A 20,023-nucleotide genomic window follows, 5' to 3' on the forward strand; every position below is an offset into this window, starting at 1 on the left:
TAAGTGAAGGACTATGAGAAGACTGATTATCTTGAACATGATTTTAGATACTGATGTATAATTACCAGAATATTAAAGATGGATTTTAATGTGCGTAAATTAAATTATAAAACATGAAATATCCAAAGTCAATTTAACTGCTGGATTTAGGGAGTTACAGCAAATGTACAACATGAAACATCATGAAATTAATTTTTCATAAAGGAACAGTGACACTATATTACATATTCTGCACACGAAGAACAACTGCAGACAATGATGTTCTGACAATCATTACAATTCACCATTGGATCAATGCATGAAAACTTTATTTTGTCAAGAACAAATTGACATTGTTAGAAAAGTTATCAATACAGAGAATATGTTCCTTAAAAAGAGGCCAAAAATGGATCAACTGTTGGGAAACATGTAATTTTTGCAGGTACCTTTACTGTCTCCATCACTCATAGAATGTCTCTATGCAAATTGTCAAGTACGTGAAATCCACTTCCTGCAGCCTGGGGCTTATTTCCACCCGAATAGCAGCCGCTTCTGTTCCTGGTCCCCATATTAGTTGATATTTGAAATGTGTCTCTATTGTCACCTTCTTCCCATCCCTTTCAAAAACACTACTGGCACGCATTCCTCAAAAGTCAACACAACCCCACTGTTTTTACAAAGCTACAAACCCATCTCTGACTTCCCTTTCCTCTCCAAATCTCTTCAACATACTATTGTCTCCCAAATCAATGTACATCCTTCTGATAATTTCATATTTGTATCTCTTCAATCAGGGTTTCCACCCTTGTTATGATATTCAATTGTCGCAAGCAAAGTGAAACATCTCACCTTCTGTGACTGTTACTGTGGTGCACAATCCCTCCACAAGATCTCCTCAGTCTCTCTGTAATCTTTGACATGATTGACCATTCAATTCTCCTTCAATGTCTCTGATCCATTAACTGGTGCTGTCCTCGTGTAGTTCCACTCTTACCTGCTGTCCAATAACCTCACATTTCCTTGGAGCCTCCAAGGATCTACTCTCACCCTCCAGCTGTATATGCCCATCTCCATGCTGCCCTTTGAAGATATTTTCAGAACATACAGGGTCAGAATACATAGGATCAGCTTCCACATGTATATTGATGACACCTATTTCTAACTCTCCATTATCACACTCAACTCTTACACTGCCACTGGGTTTCAGATTGCTTGAAGGACATGCAGTATTTATAATTCAGTTTCCTCCAATTAAACATTGGGACGACAGGAGTCACCATCTTCGAGTCCACAGCACAAACTCTGCATCTTCCACTCTCTGTTACTACTCTTTGGCCATTGTCTCAGCCGAACCCATAATGATTACAATTTTAGTTTCCTTTTCGACTCCACGATGAGCATCAGGAACTCATATTCTCTCATCACAAAGACCACCTACTTCCGTAATGTCAAAGTTCTCCATTCACTCTGCATTCCAAGTGTTGTTGAAACTCTCATCCATGTTCTTTTCAACTCCAGACTCACTTTATCCAATGTCTTCCCGGTTGACATCCCATTTACAAGATTAACAAACCACAGCTCTGCTAAAACTCGACTGCCCACATCCTGTCACATCCAAGATCCGCTGCTGTGACAAGCAAATATTTGTTGAACTTCATTTACTCCTGGGCATGCAAAACATTAAATTTAAAGTTCTGGTCCTTGGAGATCCTTCCATATGACTTTCGATATCAGTAAAATTCTCCAGCCCCACTAAAACCCACCCTTCACTCACAACTCTCTTTTGCTCGAACACCCATGTTAATGGTCCATCCCTTTGCCTTATTGTGCCTGGTGATACCTTCAACCACTGAGGCTCTATCGAGGGAGATAAAGCACAATTAGATCTGAATAATTAAACTTTATTTGTGCCACTTGTTCATCTATTTTATTATGAAAGCTTCACGTATTCAGAGAAAGGGCTTTTCATTTTATTGTTTTAGTCTTTATCTTTACATGGAACGTATTCCCTGATGAGCGAATACTGTTAAACCCTCTGTCCCTTTCTGTTCCTCTCTGCTGTCTGTAACCAAATCCCGACACTGTTCTGTTGCCTCAACTTTTCACCTTAGATATCTAAATTTCCCTTCAGCTAAATCCTCCCCCACCCTTTTACGTTAATGCTCTGCTCAGATCCCTAGTTATACGATTCCCCAGGATATTGATCCCAGCCTGGATTTACTGGAGCCCATAGCAATGGAACAGCTCCCTCTTTCCCCAGTGCCCCATGAATCAAAGCCCCTCCTTTCCATATCACTCATTGAGCCACACATTTAATTCTCTAATCTGCTTGAACCATTGCCAATCCGTGTGTGACTGAGATAACAATGTAATCAGAGATTATTACCAATGAGGTGTTATTTTAATATGGACCCTAATTCTACAAATTCTCTCAGCAGAACATCATTCCTATTTCTACATATGTCATTTGCTCCTACATGGACCATTACAACTGGATCCTCCCCCTCCCACTCCAAGTTCATCTTCAGCTGCGAGGAGGTGTCTTTCACCCTTGTACAGGGAAGGCACATAACCTTTGGAACTTGAGGCCACGCCTGCATCTACAAGTATCTATCCCCTGACTATACTGTCCTCTATCATTGTGATATTCTGCATCATTGCCCCACTTCAATGATTTCTTGCACCATGGTGTTATGGTCAGTTTGCCCATCCACCCTGCAGTCCTTGTTCTCATCCACACAGTTAGCAAGTACCTCAGGCCTGCTGGTTAAAGTCAAGGGCCAAGGCTCCTCCATCATTAAATGCTGGATCTCCAGACCTGTCGGACTCACAGTCACATCCTCCTTTCCCTGACTATTGACTAACTCTGAACTACAACTTAACCTAATGGGTGTGATTGCCTCCTGGAACATTGTGTCCATGTTTCTCGCCCCCTCTCTGATGTTGCACAATTATGCAGCTCGGACTCCACTCCAACAACTCAAAGGTGAAATTAATTGAGCTGCAGACACTTACCACAGATCTGCTTGTCCAGCATCACAATGCTCTCCACAATCTCCCACATGTTGCAGTTACAGTACATCATTTGCTCAGCCATGTCTGTCTAACATTATTTATTTATTTGATTATTTAACTGGTTACTAATTTAGTAAAGTAATAGCAAGTTACAGTTTTGGACAGTTACAGACTTGGAACACCAGCAAAGTTTCTGACTGATAATAGAGGGGAATTTGCTGATAACGAGTTCAATGTCATGTGTAAAAATATGAACATCATAAGCATGAATATCACAGCTGGATGGCCTTTTAGCAATGGACTCTGTGAAAAGGAATCAGGTGGTGATCACTGAAATGTTTCAAAATGTTGTAACTGATCAGCCACACAGAACGTTGACAACCACCTGGCATGGGCAGTTCACACAAAGAATTCACTCCAGATAGTTGGAGGCTACAGTCCTTATCATTTAGTCTCTGGGCAAAACCCCAAATCACATTCTGTTCTGTGTAATAGTCCTCCTGTGCTAGAAGATACCACAATACCATTTAGCCTGACATCTGTGGTGGGCAAGTTGCTGGAGTCTATAATCAAGGATCGGGTGACCGAACACCTCGAAACATTTCAGTTAATCAGGGACAGCCAGCATGGATTCATGACGGGAAGGTCATGCCTGACGCATGTGGCGCAGTGCACAGTGGTGCAGTGGTTAGCACCGCAGCCTCAAAGTTCCAGCGACCCGGGTTCAATTCTGGATGCTGCCGATGTGGAGTTTGTAAGTTCTCCCTGTGTCTGCGTGGGCTTTCTCTGGGTGCTCTTGTTTCCTCCCACAGCCAAAAGACTTGCAGTTTGAAAGGTAAATTGGCCATTATAAATTGCCCCTAGTATAGGTAGGTGGTAGGGAAATATAGGGACATGTGGGGATGTGGCACGAATATGGGATTTGTGTACAAAGAACAAAGAACAAAGAAAATTACAGCACAGGAACAAGCCCTTCGGCACTCCAAGCCTGCGCCGATCCAGATCCTCTATCTAAACATGTCGCCTATTTTCTAACGGTCTGTATCCCTTTGCTTCCTGCCCATTCATGTATCTGTCTGGATACATCTTAAAAGACGCTATCGTGTTCGCATCTACCACCTCCACTGGCAACGCGTTCCAGGCACCCACCACCCTCTGCGTAAAGAACTTTCCACACATATCCCCCCTAAACATTTCCCCTCTCACTTTGAACTCGTGACCCCTAGTATTTGAATCCCCCACTCTGGGGAAAAGCTTCTTGCTATCCACCCTGTCTATACCTCTCATGATTTTGTACACCTCAATCAATGCCCCCCTCAACCTCCGTCTTTCTAATGAAAATAATCCTAATCTACTCAACCTCTCTTCATAGCTAGCGCCCTCCATACCAGGCAACATCCTGGTGAACCTCCTCTGCACCCTCTCCAAAGCATCCACATCCTTTTGATAATGTGGCGACCAGAACTGCACGCAGTATTCCAAAATTGGCTGAACCAAAGTCCTATACAACTGTAACATGACCTGCCAACTCTTGTACTCAATACCCCGTCCGATGAAGGAAAGCATGCCGTATGCCTTCTTGACCACGCTATTGACCTGCGTTGCCACCTTCAGGAAACAATGGACCTGAACACCCAAATCTCTCTGTACATTAATTTTCCCCAGGACTTTTCCATTTACTGTATAGTTCACTCTTGAATTGCATCTTCCAAAATGCATCACCTCGCATTTACCCTGATTGAACTCCATCTGCCATTTCTCTGCCCAACTCTCCAATCTATCTATTTTTGACTAGGTGACCAAGCAGGTGGATGAGGGGAAAGCCGTGGATGTGGTCTATATGAATTTCAGTAAGGCGTTTGATAAAGTTCCCCACGGTAGGCTATTGCAGAAAATACAGAAGTATGGGATTGAAGGTGAATTAGTGCTTTGGATCAGAAATTGGCTAGCTGAAAGATGACAGAGGGTGGTGGTTGATGGTAAATGTTCATCCTGGAGTATAGTTTCCAGTGGTGTACCGCAAGGATCTGTTTTGGGGCCACTGCTGTTTGTCATTTTTATAAATGACCTGGATGAGGGTGTAGAAGGGTGGGTTAGGAAATTTGCAGATGACACGAAGGTCGGTGGAGTTGTGGATAGTGCCGAAGGATGTTGTAGGTTACAGAAGGACATAGATAGGCTGCAGAGCTGGGCTGAGAGATGGCAAATGGAGTTTAATGCGGAAAAGTGTGAGGTGATTCACTTCGGAAGGAGTAACAGGATTGCAGAATACTGGGCTAATGGGAAGATTCTTGGTAGTGTAGATGAGCAGAGAGATCTTGGTGTCCAGGTACATAAATCCCTGAAAGTTGCCACCCAGGTTAATAGAGCTGTTAAGAAGGCATATGGTGTGCTAGCTTTTATTAGTAGGGGGATTGAGTTTAGGAGCCACGAGGTCATGCTGCAGCTGTACAGAACTCTGGTGCGGCCGCACCTGGAGTATTGCGTGCAGTTCTGTTCACCGCATTACAGGAAGGATGTGGAAGCTTTGGAAAAGGTGCAGAGAAGATTTACTAGGATGTTGCCTGGTATGGAGGGAAGGTCTTACGAGGAAAGGCTGAGGGACTTGAGGTTGTTTTCGTTAGAGAGAAGGAGGAGAAGAGGTGACTTAATAGAGACATATAAGATAATCAGAGGGTTGGACAGGGTGGATGGTGAGAGCCTTTTTCCTCGGATGGTGATGGCAAACACGAGGGGACATAGCTTTAAGTTGAGGGGGGATAGATATAGGACAGATGTCAGAGGTAGTTTCTTTACACAGAGAGTAGTAGGGTCGTGGAACGCCCTGCCTGCAACAGTAGTAGACTCGCCAACTTTAAGGGCATTTCAGTGGTCATTGGATAGACATATGGATGAAAATGGAATAGTGTAGGTCAGATGGTTTCACAGGTCGGCGCAACATCGAGGGCTGAAGGGCCTGCACTGCGCTGTAATGTTCTATGTTCTATGTTCTATCTATATTCTGCTGTATTCTCTGACATTCCCCTTCAGTATCTGCTACTCCACCAATCTTAGTGTCCTCTGAAAACTTGCTAATCAGTCCACCTGTACTTTCCTCCAAATCATTTATGTATATCACAAACAACAGTGGTCCCAGCACGGATCCCTGTGGAACACCACTTGTCACACGTCTCCATTTTGAGAAACTCCCTTCCACTGCTACTCTCTGTCTCCTGTTGCCCAGCCAGTTCTTTATCCATCTAGCTAGTACACCCTGGATCCCATGCGACTTCACTTTCTCCATCAGCCTAGCATGGGGAACCTGATCAAACGCCTTACTGAAGTCCATGTATATGACATCTACAACCCTTCCCTCATCAATCAACTTTGTCACTTCCTCAAAGAATTCTATTAAGTTGGTAAGACATGTAGGATTAGTATAAATGGGTGGTTGGTGGACGGCACAGACTTGGTGGGCCGAAGGGTTTCAGTGCTGTATCTCCAAAACTAAACGAAACTAAACGAAATCTCATTGAATTTTTTGAAGAGGTGACGAAGGTAGTGGACAGGGGAGTGTCTATGGATGCTATTTGTATGGACTTCCAGAAGGCAATTAATAAAGTCCCACATAAGAGATGTTAACTAAGGTAGAATTCGATGGAGTTGAGGGCAAATTATTGACATGGTTAGAAAGTTGGTTGAGTGGTAGGTGACAGAGAGTGAGGATAATGGGTAAGTACTCTGATTGGCAGGATGTGACTAGTGGTGTCCCACAGGGATCTGTGTTGGGGCCTCAATTATTCACATTATTCATTAACGACTTGGATGATGGCATAGTAAGTCATATATCCACATTTGCTGATGATACAAAGTTAAGCGGCATTGTAGACAGTCTAGTTGACAGCATAAAATTGAAAAGAAATATTGACAGAGTAAGTGAGTTGGCAAAACTGTGGCAGATGGATTTCAATGCAGGCAAGTGTGAGGTTATCCATTTTGGACAAAAAATAACAGAGCAGGGAACTTTCTAAATGGGAAGAGGTTAAGTACAGTGGATGTCCAAAGAGACTTGGGGGTTCAGGTGCATAGATCTTTAAAATGCCACGACCAAGTGCAGAAAATAATCAAAAAGGCTAATGGAATGCAAACCTTTATATCTAGAGGATTGGAGTATAAAGACACAGAGGTTATGCTGCAGCTGTACAAAACCCTGGTTAGACCCCACTTGGAGTACTGTGAGCAGTTCTGGGCACCACACCTTAGGAAGGATATATTTGCCTTGGAGGGAGTGCAATGTAGGTTTACAAGAATGATACCTGGATTACAGGGGTTAAGTTATGAGGAGAGATTACACAAATTAGGCCTGATTTCGCTAGAATTTAGAAGGTTAAGGGGTGATCTGATTGAAGTCTTCAAGATATTAACAGGAAAAAACAGGCTGGATAAAGATAAACTATTTCCACTGGTTGGAGATTCCAAAACTCGGGGGCATAATCTAAAAATTAGGACCAGACCATTCAGGAGAGGTGATCGGAAGCACTTCTTCACACAAAGGGTGGTAGAGGTTTGGAATTCTGTCCCACAAACAGCAGTTGAAGCTAGAACAGTTGTTAATTTTAAATCGCAGAAAGATAGATTTTTGTTAAGCAAAGATATTAAGGGATATGGGCCAAAGGCAGTTATTAGGAGTTAGGCCGTGGATCAGCCATGATCTCATTGAATGGTGGGACAGGCTCGAGGGGCTGAATGGCCTATTCCTGTTCCGATCTTCCGCTTTTCATAATACTCTCCACTTCACTGTTCAATTAAATAATTCAAAATTCGAAGAGCACTGAGACATTGGCTGGATTTTACACCCCACCCCCCCCCACCCCCCCACAAAGTGTTGGATATTGGGGCAGTGGGGTGTAAAATGGGGAGAGCGGGCAGTTTTTAGCTGCTGCCACTCAGTTGCAAATTGGCGGCAGAGGTGGGATCCGGTCAGGAACGGCCCCCCCGAACATACCACTCCATTTTAAACCCCCCAAAAAAGCCAGATAGTGGAGGGGGCGGGACATAAAATGGAGCGGGAGGCTTGGGGAGAAGCCTTCGCGACCGGCTCCCACCCCCATCGCCACTTTACCCAGAGCGGCAGTGACTAAAATCTGCCCGCTCGCCCCATGCCAATCAGGTCCCTTAAGTGGCCACTTAATGGCCACTAAAGGACCTCCGCCCATCTCCATGGGGATTTCACCTGTGGCTGCCTGCGAGTCAGGACCAAGAAAAGCCGCCTGACAAAAGCAGGGAGTGCTGCCCCCGCTTCCCCAACGACCCCCAATACTCAACACGAGCCCGGTACCTGGCGAGGTAACAAAAGCTTGCCTGCATTCCAGGCTTCCCCGACATCTTCCTCACAAAGCTGGGCTGCAATCCCAGCAGCCACCACCACTGCCTGTGGTGCTGCTGGGACTGAGAGCTGCTGGCCCACTGATTGGTCAGCAGCTCAATTAGGCAGGACTTCCTACCTCAAGCAGGGACCTCCGCCTCAGAGCAATAAAAGCCCAGGGATCCGCAAAATATGGGTCGGATCCACAGGCCAGGTGGAAGCAGGTTCGCCACCGAGTTTTTGGTCAGTGGCTGGCTCCCGTCTGCAAAGAATAAAATCCTGGCCATTGTTTAAGACCATCTGAGACAGACTTTGTTCAGGAGATTTCATACCCTCTAAAGGAGAGGGTCTAAGGTAATGAAAAGATCCTGGGAAAGCAATTGGTGGTGTTGGGAAGAAAGAACTTATCACCATGGCAATCAAACTGTTGAGAACCTTTCATCACATTAAATATAAAATCTCAGACTCTGAGCAGCCGATAGAAGCAACTGAGGCAACTTGTACCACAAATGCTGATGTGTTCTGTGATGAGTGTTTTGATGAGTCATGCAAGGGCTTTTCGCCTCAGGGAACGGTTGGTTCACTTGTCGCCTGACTGTGGGAGAGGATTTTCTGCTAATCTTCCCTTTGTCCTCTGGGACACCTCTGCCTTCAGGTATTGGTCCATATTCCACTGCAATCCGCTGTGGCACTTCGACTCGATGAAGCATCACCCTCACAGGTTTTCTGCCCTCTAGAGGACTATCTTTGTCTCTGTGGGTTTGTGTAAATGCTGTCAGCAACTCCAGCAGGGTGCTGCTGGTGTCTGCATTTACATAGGAGGATGTCAGTTCTAAGTAATCCAACATTTTGGGGTTGGCTGACTGCCAGCAAGGGTTTTCATCTGAGATTCCTCTCGGATCCCCTGTAACCTGTCCTCTTTGTCCCTTTTTCCCATTTCTTCTCTAACTTCTGGCCAGCCTTGTGCCTGTCTGCCCTTTTTATTCTCCACAGGGATCCCGTACAGTTCCCCAGTGCTCTGCTGGAGGATTTCCCAAATACAGATACAGGACTTAGGAGTGCAGATTTCACTACAGGTTGGGGTTTCCCCTCATGGCACATGTGGGAACTCCTGCAGTTCTCCACTATATCTTTGTGGAGTTTTGGTCAGTCAAACTGCTGTCTTGTGCGGGCTTTGGTTTTTCATATACTGATATGTACAGCCACTATAATCTCCTGGCCATTCTTAATATTTCTCTCCGGTACCTCTGCAGCACCACCAGCTGGTGAACCACTATCCACTCTTTGTCCTCAGATCTGTGATGAGAACTCCACTTCCACACCAGTACCTCATTCTTTAAATATTAGTAGTTAGGGACTCCCTCTGCTTTAATTTCAGACTGGGCAGCCTCTGATAAGTCTTTCAGTACTGGGTCGCTCGCTGAGCCCCAGTTAGGGAAGATTTATTTAATCCATCCCGGGGGTCATATAACTTTCTAAGGAAAGGTTCAGACATAGGAACATAGGAAAATAGGAACAGGAGTAGGCCATTCAGCCCCTCGAGCCTGTCCCACCATTCGATGAGATCATGGCTGATCCGCGGCCTAACTCCATGTACTTGCCTTTGGCTCATATCCCTTAATATCTTTGCTTAACAAAAATCTATCTGAGATTTAAAATTAACAACTGTTCTAGCTTCAACTCCTGTCTGTGGGAGAGAGATCTAAACCTCGACTACCCATTGCGTGAAAAAATGCTTACTGACACCTCTCCTGAACGGTCTGGTCATAATTTTTAGACTATGTCCCTGAGTTTTTGAATCTCCAACCAGTGGAAATAGTTTATTTTTATCTAGCCTGTCTTCTCCCGTTAATATCTTGAACATTGCGATCAGATCACCCCTTAACCTTCTAAATTCTCGTGAAAATAGGCCTAATTTGTGTAATCTCTCCTTGTAACTTAACCCTTGTTGTCCAGGTATCATTCTTGTAAACCTACATTGCACTCCCTCCAAGGCCAATCATTCCTTCCTAAGGTGTGGTGCCCAGAACTGCTCACAGTACTCCAAGTGGGGTCTAACCAGGGTTTTGTACAGCTGCAGCATAACCTCTGTGTCTTTATACTCCAATCCTCTGGATATAAAGGCCAGCATTCCATTTGCCTTTTTGATTATTTTCTGCACTTGCTCGTGGCATTTTAAAGATCTATGCACCTGAACCCCCAAGTCTCTTTGGACATCCACTGTACTTAACCTCTTCCCATTTAGAAAGTACCCTGCTCTATCCTTTTTTGGTCCAAAATGGATAACCTCACACTTGCCCACATTGAAATCCATCTGCCACAGTTTTGCCAACTCACCTACTCTGTCAATATCTCCTTGCAATTTTTTGCTAAGATCTAGACTGTCTACAATGCCGCCTAAGTTTGCATCATCAGCAAATTTGGATATATGACTTACTATGCCATCATCCAAGTCGTTGATGAAGAACGTGAATAATTGTTCCCCAACACAGATCACTGTGGGACACCACTAGTTACATCCTGAAAATCAGAGTACTTACCCATTATTCCCTCTCAATGTCGCCTACCACTCAACCATGTCAATAATTTATCCTCAACACCATGTGGCTTTACCTTAGTTAACAGTCTCTTATGTGGGAATTTATCAGATGCCTTCTGCAAGTCCATCTAAGGGAGGCACAGTGGTGCAGTGGTTAGCACCGCAGCCTCACAGCTCCAGGGACCCGGGTTCAATTCTGGATACGGCCTGTGTGGAATTTTCAAGTTCTTCCTGTAACTGCGTGGGTTTTCGCCGGGTGATCCGGTTTCCTTCCACTGCCAAAGACTAGCAGGTGATAGGTAAATTGGCCATTGTAAATTGCCCCTAGTGTTGGTAGGTGGTAGGTAATATGGGATTACTGTAGGGTTAGTATAAATGGGTGGTTCTTGGTCAGCACAGACTCGGTGGGCCGAAGGGCTTGTTTCAGTGCTGTATCTCTTAAATAAATTTTTAAAAAATAAATAACATCCATAGACATTCCCCTGTCCACTACCTTGGTCACCTCTTCAAAAAATTCAATGAGATTTGTCAGGCATGACCTTCCCGTCATGAATCCATGCTGGCTGTCCCTGATTAACTGAAATGTTTCTCGGTGTTCAGTCACCCTATCCTTGATTATAGACTCCAGTAACTTGCCCACCACAGATGTCAGGCTAACTGGTCTGTAATTTCCTTGGTTCCCCCTTTCACCCTTCTTAAAAAGTGGAGTGACATGTGTAACTTTCCAATCCAGAGGGACCACTCCTGAATCTAGGGAACTCTGAAAGACTATAGTTAGGGTAACTACAATGTGCTCCCCTACTTCCTTTAACACCCTCGGATGGAAACCGTCAGGTCCTGGGGATTTCTTACTCTTTAGTTCCATTAATTTCCATGTTTCTGATGAATTACTTATGTTAATTGTATTAAGTCCCTGTCCCCAACTGTTATTAATTTTTTCAGGATTTCCGGCAAGTTATCCTCCATTTCAAGTGTAAATACTGAGGTAAAGTAATTGTTCAACATGTCTGCCATTTCCCCATTATCAATGACAATATCTCCATTTTCAGCTTTTAGTGGGACTACATTCCTTTGAACCACTCATTTTCCATTTATGTCAGTATAAAATTTCTTCTTAGTGATTTTGATGTCCCTTGCAAATTTCCTTTCATAATCTCTTTTAGTAGCTCTTATAAGCTGCTTTGTGATCCTTTGCTGGTCGTTGTATCGATCCCATTCGGCCGGATCTGTGCTGTGTTTTGCGTTTTTGTAAGTTCTTTCTTTTTGTTTTATGCTATCCCAAATCTCTTTCGTTGTCCATGGCTGTTTTTTTTCTGTGAAGTGGAGCTGTTTCCTCTCAGGGGTATATACTCGCTCTGTATTTCGTTAAATGTTTTTTTAAATATTCTCCACTGTTCTTCAGTCGTTTGACCCATTAACAGATCGACCCAGTTTACCGTGGACAGTCTCTGTCTTATCCCAGTAAAGTCAGCCTCACCCAAGTCTAAAATTCTAGTCGCTGATTCGTGCTTTTCACTTCCAAACACTACCTTGAATTCGATCATGTTGTGATCACTAATCGATAAATGTTCACGCACAGTTAGGCTACTAATTCAATTTGGCTCATTACTCATAACTAAATCTAATATTGCCTGTCCCCTTGTTACATCTAGGACATATTGCTGTCGGAAACTATCCCGGACACATTCCAGAAATTCAGTACCTTTCTGACAGGTGCTACTCTGCCTCTCCCAATCTATGTGTAAGTTAAAATCCCCCATAAATACTACACTGCCTTTGTTACACATTTGCCTAATTTGTGCATTTATACAATCTAACACCTCAGGACTGCTACCAGGGGGTCTATACACAACACCCATTACAGTTTTAGATCCTTTTCTGTTCCTCAATTCTACCCATAATGTCTCCACTGGATGCTTTCCCCTCATTATATTACTTGCCATTACCTGCAGTTCCTGAAGTAGGATTCCTGACTGTTTCTTTACTCTCTGCTCTGTTCCTTGTTTTTGAAACTGTATTCACTTCCCCTGAGGCCTCCCCCTCCTCCCCATTTACAAGTTTTAAGTCCCTGTGACCACCTATTTATTCTTCCCTCAAGGACACTGGTCCCAGATTGGTTCAGGTGGAGCCCATTCCAATGGTCCAGTTGCTTCCACTCCCAATACTGATGCTAGTGCCCCATGAAATGGAACCCCTCTTTCCCACACCACTCCTTTATCCATGTGTTTTCTTCCCGAGTTTTCTTATCCCTATGCTAATTTGCACGTGGATCGGGTAATTATCCAGAGATTATAACCCTTGAGGACCTGTTTTTTAATTTTGTTCCTAGTTCCTGATAGTCCCCAAACAGGTCCTCTTGCCTAGTCTTGCCGATGTCATTTGTCCCAACGTGGACCACAACAACTGGATCCTCCCCCTCCCTTTCCAATATCCTTTCAATCCGGTTAGAGATGTCCCTCACCCATGTACCATGTGGGACTCTCGGTCCTGCTGACAAAGTATGTTATAAGTATCCCTAATTATGGAGACCCCTGCCACTGTCACTTTCTTTTTTTCTCCCCCCTATTGAATGACCTCCTGTACCATGGTGCAGTGGTCAGTTTGCTCATCCTCCCGACAGTCCTTTTCCTCATCCACACAAGGAGCAATTACCTTGTACATGTTAGACAAGGTCATAAGCTGAGGCTCCTCCATTGATGAATTCTGGGTCCCTCTACCTGCCTCACCTGCAGTCACATCCTCCTGTCCCTGACCACTGGCCGAATTTGAGATACTTAATCTACGGGGTGTGACTGCCTTAAGCACAGTGTCCAGGAACCTCTCCCCCTCCCTGATGTGCCGCAGTATCTGAAGCTCGACTCCAGCCCATCAGCTCTGAGCTGAAGTTCTTCGAGCTGCAAGCACTTGCTGCAGATGTGGTCACTGTGACTCGCAATGGGATCGACGAGCTCCCACATCATGCAGCTATGGCACATTGCCTGCCCTGCCATCTTTACTTTACTTCAGTTAATTCGTTTTTCAAATTTGGTGCAGATTCCTTACCAGCTTTCCTGTGATGTTACATTTTTCAGATTTTTCTCAGTTTCAGTTGGAACACTGAAGCAGTGAAAGGAGCTCCACCCCTCTGGGTCCACTCTACCTCCGCTCCCCGGTGACTAGGCCGTGAAATCCCCCAGGTAAGTTATTTATACCCACAGCTCCGATACTCCACCCCTCCAGGTCCGCTCTACCTCCGCTCCCCGGTGACGAGCTCCCCTGACTCAGGGTTGCAGACACAGCTTGTCGAACCAGCTTCAGTGCAAGGGTTAACAGCAAGGACACCTCAGCAACCTCATCAAAATGTGCCCCATCATGGTCAGCTACCTTCAAAACTGTGTCCAAATTGTGGAACTGCTCATAAAGTCACTACGCCATGTCCCGCGTGAGGGAAAAAGTGTAACTCATGTTCAAACTGAAGCAATTTTGCAAAGATGTGCAGGCCATCAAAGAAAAGAACTTCATCAGTTCGACATGTGGAGGAGTTTCTTCCTGAGAGTGAGCTACAACATGTATATTTCATCACCAAAAGTGATTTCATCAGGTCACTTTAAGGAGTGCTCAGTGAGATCGCAGACATCTTAGTGTCACATCTTATCAATGTTAATGTGAAAGTATCTATTTGTGAAAAACTCGAATAGCAGTATTTTCACAATTCTGTCTTCCTCCTGTAACTGACACACTTCAAGTTTATGCCAACGCAATCATTTAAGTTTTTGGGATGATCACAGTTCCAGTACACTATAAAATGGAAGTGAAGGGTCTATTCACCTTAGCAGAGGTCGCTGATGAGGGGACATAGATTTAAAGTGATTGGTCGAAAGATTAGCGGGGAGATGTGGAAAATCTTTTTTACCCAGAGGTTGGTGATGGTCTGGAACTCACTGCCTGAAAGGGTAGTTGAGGCAGAGACCCTCAATTCATTCAAAAGGAGTCTGGATATGCTCCTAAAGTGCTATAATCTGCAGGGCTACGGATCCAATGCTGGAAGGTGGGATTAGAATAGGTGGAGCTTTTTTCGGCCAGCACAGACACAATGGGCCAAATGGTCTCCTTCTGTGCCTTAAACTTTCTCTGATTTTATGGTTCTAGACAGGTCCACTTCCTATGTAGCTGAAGGCCAATGACTTATGCAGGTACACCTTTCCAAGAGGCTTGGATGTAAAGTCACTGATCCCACCAGAGCACACATTAATAGGATTGATAATACAGATTCTACACACCAGTATCCATCCTTATTTACTGGATTTGTGGTGATCAAAGGTACTGACATTCTCCTCACGGTGACACACATCAATTCCACCACTTTCACAAGGTTTCAGACAGTTGCCATTTGAAAACCGTGCTGAAGTATCACAGGTGCTGAAACGACTAGAATCTAATAGTATCATTGAACAAATCAACTCATCGTCATGGATATCAAATCTAGTCATTGCACGCCGATAAAATGGGGAACTTAGACTATAAATTGATTTCAAGGCAGTCAACAAATCAATCACACCAGACAAGTATTCACTTCCTAGAATTCAAGAACTGTCAGCATCATTTCATGACTCCACAGTTTTCAGAAAACTTGATATGTGATGGAGTTATCTTCAGATACCTCCAGAAACAGAAAGACAATATTGTACAGGTTTTCTTACTCCTGAAGGTGTGTTTGAGTGCCGCAGAATGTTCTATTGTCTCCGTCACCACCTAGTGCATTCCAGAGATTGTTTCTTCAGTCTTGTCGGATGTTATGGGAATGTTCAACATACTTGATGAGAAGGGGTGGAGGTGGAGGGAGAGGAGGGAGAGGAGGAAGAGATGGAGGAGGATGAAGAGGAAGAGAAGGAGTAACAGGGTAGACCACATCAACCACATGCAACTGGACGGATTGCGAAGGATCTCATTTTGAGGCTTCACTTCAGTTAAAAGGAACTTCCCCATCCCAACATGGAGCCACCATTCCCTAAAAGTACATCCATATCAGACCCCCTATCACAAAGTCCCCTGGGCCAACATCATTCAATAAAGACCAACAACAAATACTTTCACTCATCAACTTTATCCAGCAACACATCATTATTGTAAAAATAAACTGAGCTATTCACCCTTGTCCATCCTCTTAGTGCCTGTCTTTTGGGTGCCTTTGCCTGTCCTAGTGCTCCTACACAGTGCCGCCCCAGTGACTGCAGCATAGCTGCTGCAAGGCTACTGTCTTTCACTGGGGGAGACTGCAGATGGCCTTTCAGGACACCCTCGAGCAGGTCTGGACCTTGACAGTCTGGATTCGGACTGCACCACCTCGGCATGGGTGGCAGTCGTCTGGGCTGGCTGGGTGAAAGGTGGTAGTGGTGGCAGCACCATGCTGTCATCCTGAAAGAGGACAACAGCTTCATGTTCCATGGAGTCACTGGAATTCCCACAGGGAGACACCTCAGTAATCCTAATAATCTGCTGGAACACAGATTACTGGCCTGCTGTGTGAGCCTGTGTGTCCTTTTGAACACTGAGATCCACAGCTATGGTGGCAGCAGTCTGAGCCTACATGGTATGGATCTCTTAAGTTATCCAGTCGAATCCCACTTTCCAGCTCTCAATCTAGAATAGGCTAAAGTCCTCTTTTCTGATTCATTTCTATTTCAATGCTCAGTTTTTATTTCACACAGTTTTATATTGGAACATTGTTTTGGAGATGTGCTGTGTCCATTGTTTGTGTAATAGCTCTGTCACCCAATGTGAGAAGTAAAATACAAACCACCCAGTCGTGGGCTAGAACCCATAGCCAACTCTGTCTGTACAGAAAAGTGAAAGTTGCAGTATGTGTGAATGTGTTCTAGAGGAGCCTCCGCTGATGAACCCAGTGAACCTGCTTTGTAAATCAACAGGGACCCGTACTTCATCAGTTTGGGCTATATTCCACAGCAACTGCTGATTTTCTCCTGGGTTTGCTCAGAGATGCTATTTATCATATATTTGCTAACAAAGCATCACTTGGGTGTACCACATGGAGGTGGAAAAGATACTGGTTTAATCGACATAAATACACATGAATGGACACAAGATGGCGAGATGACACTTCTCCCTCCTTCATGCAGAACTTACAATACAGATGGTCCAGTTTTTCTTTTATTCTTTCATGGGATGTGGGCGTCACTAGCCAGGCCAGCATTTATTGCCCATCCCTAATTGCCCTCGAGAAGGTGGTGGTGAGCTGCCTTCTTGAACCGCTGCAGTCCATGTGGGGTAGGTATACCCACAGTGCTGTTCGGAAGTGAGTTCCAGGATTTTGACCGAGCGACAGTGAAGGAACGCCGATATGGTTCCAAGTCAGGATGGTGTGTGACTTGGAGGGGAACTTGTAGGTGGTGATGTTCCCATGTATGTGCTGCCCTTGTCCTTCTAGTTGGTCGAGGTTGCGGGTTTGGAAGGTGCTGTCTAAGGAGCCTTGGTGCATTGCTGCAGTGCATCTTGTAGATGGTACACACTGCTGCCACTGTGCGTCGGTGGTGGAGGGAGTGAATGTTTGAAGATGGGGTGCCAATCAAGCGGGCTGCTTTGTCCTGGATGGTGTCGAACTTCTTGAGTGTTGTTGGAGGTGGACCCATCCAGGCAAGTGGAGAGTATTCCATCACACTCCTGACCTGTGTCTTGTAGATGGTGGACAGGCTTTGGGGAGTCAGGAGGTGAGTTGCTCGTCTCAGGATTCCTAGTCTCTGGCCTGCTCTTGGAGCCACAGTATTTATATGGCTACTCCAGTTCAGTTTCTGGTCAATGGTAGCCCCTAGGATGTTGATAGTGGGGGTTTCAGCGATGGTAATGCCGTTGAATTTCAAGGGGAGATGGTTAGATTCTCTCTTGTTGGAAATGATCATTGCCTGGCACTTGTGTGGCGCGAATATTACTTGCCACTTATCAGCCCAAGCCTGGATATTGTCCAGGTCTTGCTGCATTTCTGCACAGACTGCTTCAGTATCTGAGGAGTCACGAATGGTGCTGAACATTGTACAATCATCAGCGAACATCCCCACTTCTGACCTTATGATTGAAGGAAGGTCATTGATGAAGCAGCTGAAGATGGTTGGGCCCAGGACACTACCCTGAGGAACTCCTGCAGTGATGTCCTGGAGCTCAGATGATTGACCTCCAACAACCACAAACAATTCCTTTGCGCTAGGTATGACTCCAGCCAGTGGAGTGTTTTTCCCCTGATTCCCATTGACCTCAGTTTTGCTAGGGCTCCTTGATGCCATACTCGGTCGAATGCTGCCTTGATCTCAAGCGCAGTCACTCTCACCTCACCTCTTGAGTTTAGCTCTTTTGTCCATGTTTGAAGGTAGACTGTAATGAGGTCAGGAGCTGAGTGGCCCTGGCGGAACCCAAACTGAGCATCACTGAGCAGGTTGTCGCTTAGCAAGTGCCGCTTGATGGCACTGTTGATGACACCTTCCATCACTTTACTGATGATTGAGAGGAGGCTAATGGGATGGTAGTTGGCCGGGTTGGATTTGTCCTGCTTTTTGTGTACAGGACATACCTGGGCAATTTTCCACATTGCAGGGTAGATGCCAGTGTTGTAGCTGTACTGGAACAGCTTGGCTAGGGGCGTGGCAAGTTCTGGAGCACAATTTTCAGTACTATTGCCGGAATATTGTCAGGGCCCATAGCCTTTGCATTATCCAGTGCCTTAGTTGTGAAATATGACAATAATTATGTCTCATGACAATAATTTCAGTGTATAACTGTTTCATTTGACTCTGTTTTTATCAATACACATACCACACCAACAATATGTTTGATATCCACACAATCTTAATACATTTCTTGTTTTGCTTTATTCACAAATCAAACTGAACCATTTGTTTTCTATTCCGAAGAGGATATCTCCTTTCCTGATCCAAACTTTCAGAACTTGTGGAAAATGATTGACGCCTGTTGGACTGAATTTGAGAAGAAGTTTCCTCCAACAAAGGATAAATTTCACCTTGAGCTAGAATTGAAATTTTCACTTCATCAGACATGTCTGTCTGATTCGGACTTGGGTCTGAAACCAAACTTTCTCTTGCACTACTTTCTTGTGACTTGTATTGGAGTTACTTGTATTGATACTCAACTTGTATCCAAACTATCTGAATTATCAGACATGTTGCATTCTTTCCAACTTCCTTATTTTTCATGAACCTAAATGTACCAGATTAACAAAACATCTTGAGCAAATATGTATGAGTAACACGGTTTTCAACATTGTTCCTGGTAGCCACTTCAACCAGTTGTGATGATGATTCCTCACTCTAACCTTCTAGTTCAAATTCAGATTTTTTTTTCTCTCATTATACCCCAATCATCAGACTCTTTCTGTCTCGATTGCTTCTATTCTACTGATGATGCTAAATGCAGCTTTGGCAATGAAAATCTCATTCTGGGCTGTCTTCTAAGAAACAATTCAGTTGGTGTCTGTCAGTCGTGGTATGAGGACTATTAGAATAAGTAACAGAAATTTCACCATCCTGTGATCCAATGAAAACTGATGTTTCTTCAGATTTTTACTTCGCATTGGCTTGACAAATGCACACATAACAATTTGCACTGTACCCTCCGCTGCTCCATTGCAAGCGTATTAACGCACGAATGTGGAGCAGAAGTAGGCCATTCAGCCCCTCTAGCCTTTTCCACCATTCGACAAGTTCATGGCTGATTGTTTGTCCCGAATTGAACACTCCCATCTTCCCCCAATAACCTTTGATTCCCTTGTCTAACAAGAATCTATCTTTTCAGGTGAAGCAGCAATTTACTTGTACTTCTTTCAATGTTGTATACTGTATTCGCTGCTCATAATGTGGTCTCCTCGACATTGGGGAGACCAAATGCAGACTGGGAGACTGCTTTGTGGAACACCTCCGCTCAGTACGAAAGCATGACCCTGAGCTTCCGGTTGCTTGCCATTTCAACACTCCCCCCTGCTCTCATGCCCATATCTCTGTCCTGGGATTGCTGCAGTGCTCCAGTGAACATCAATGCAAGCTCGAGGAACAGCATCTCTTTTACCGATTAGGCACACTACAGCCTGTCAAACGAAACATTGAGTGCGTTAATTTCAGTGCATGACGTGCCCCCCTTTTTATTTTTCT

Source organism: Heterodontus francisci, chromosome 29 (assembly GCF_036365525.1).
Source record: "Heterodontus francisci isolate sHetFra1 chromosome 29, sHetFra1.hap1, whole genome shotgun sequence".
Taxonomy (NCBI): Eukaryota; Metazoa; Chordata; class Chondrichthyes; order Heterodontiformes; family Heterodontidae; genus Heterodontus; species Heterodontus francisci.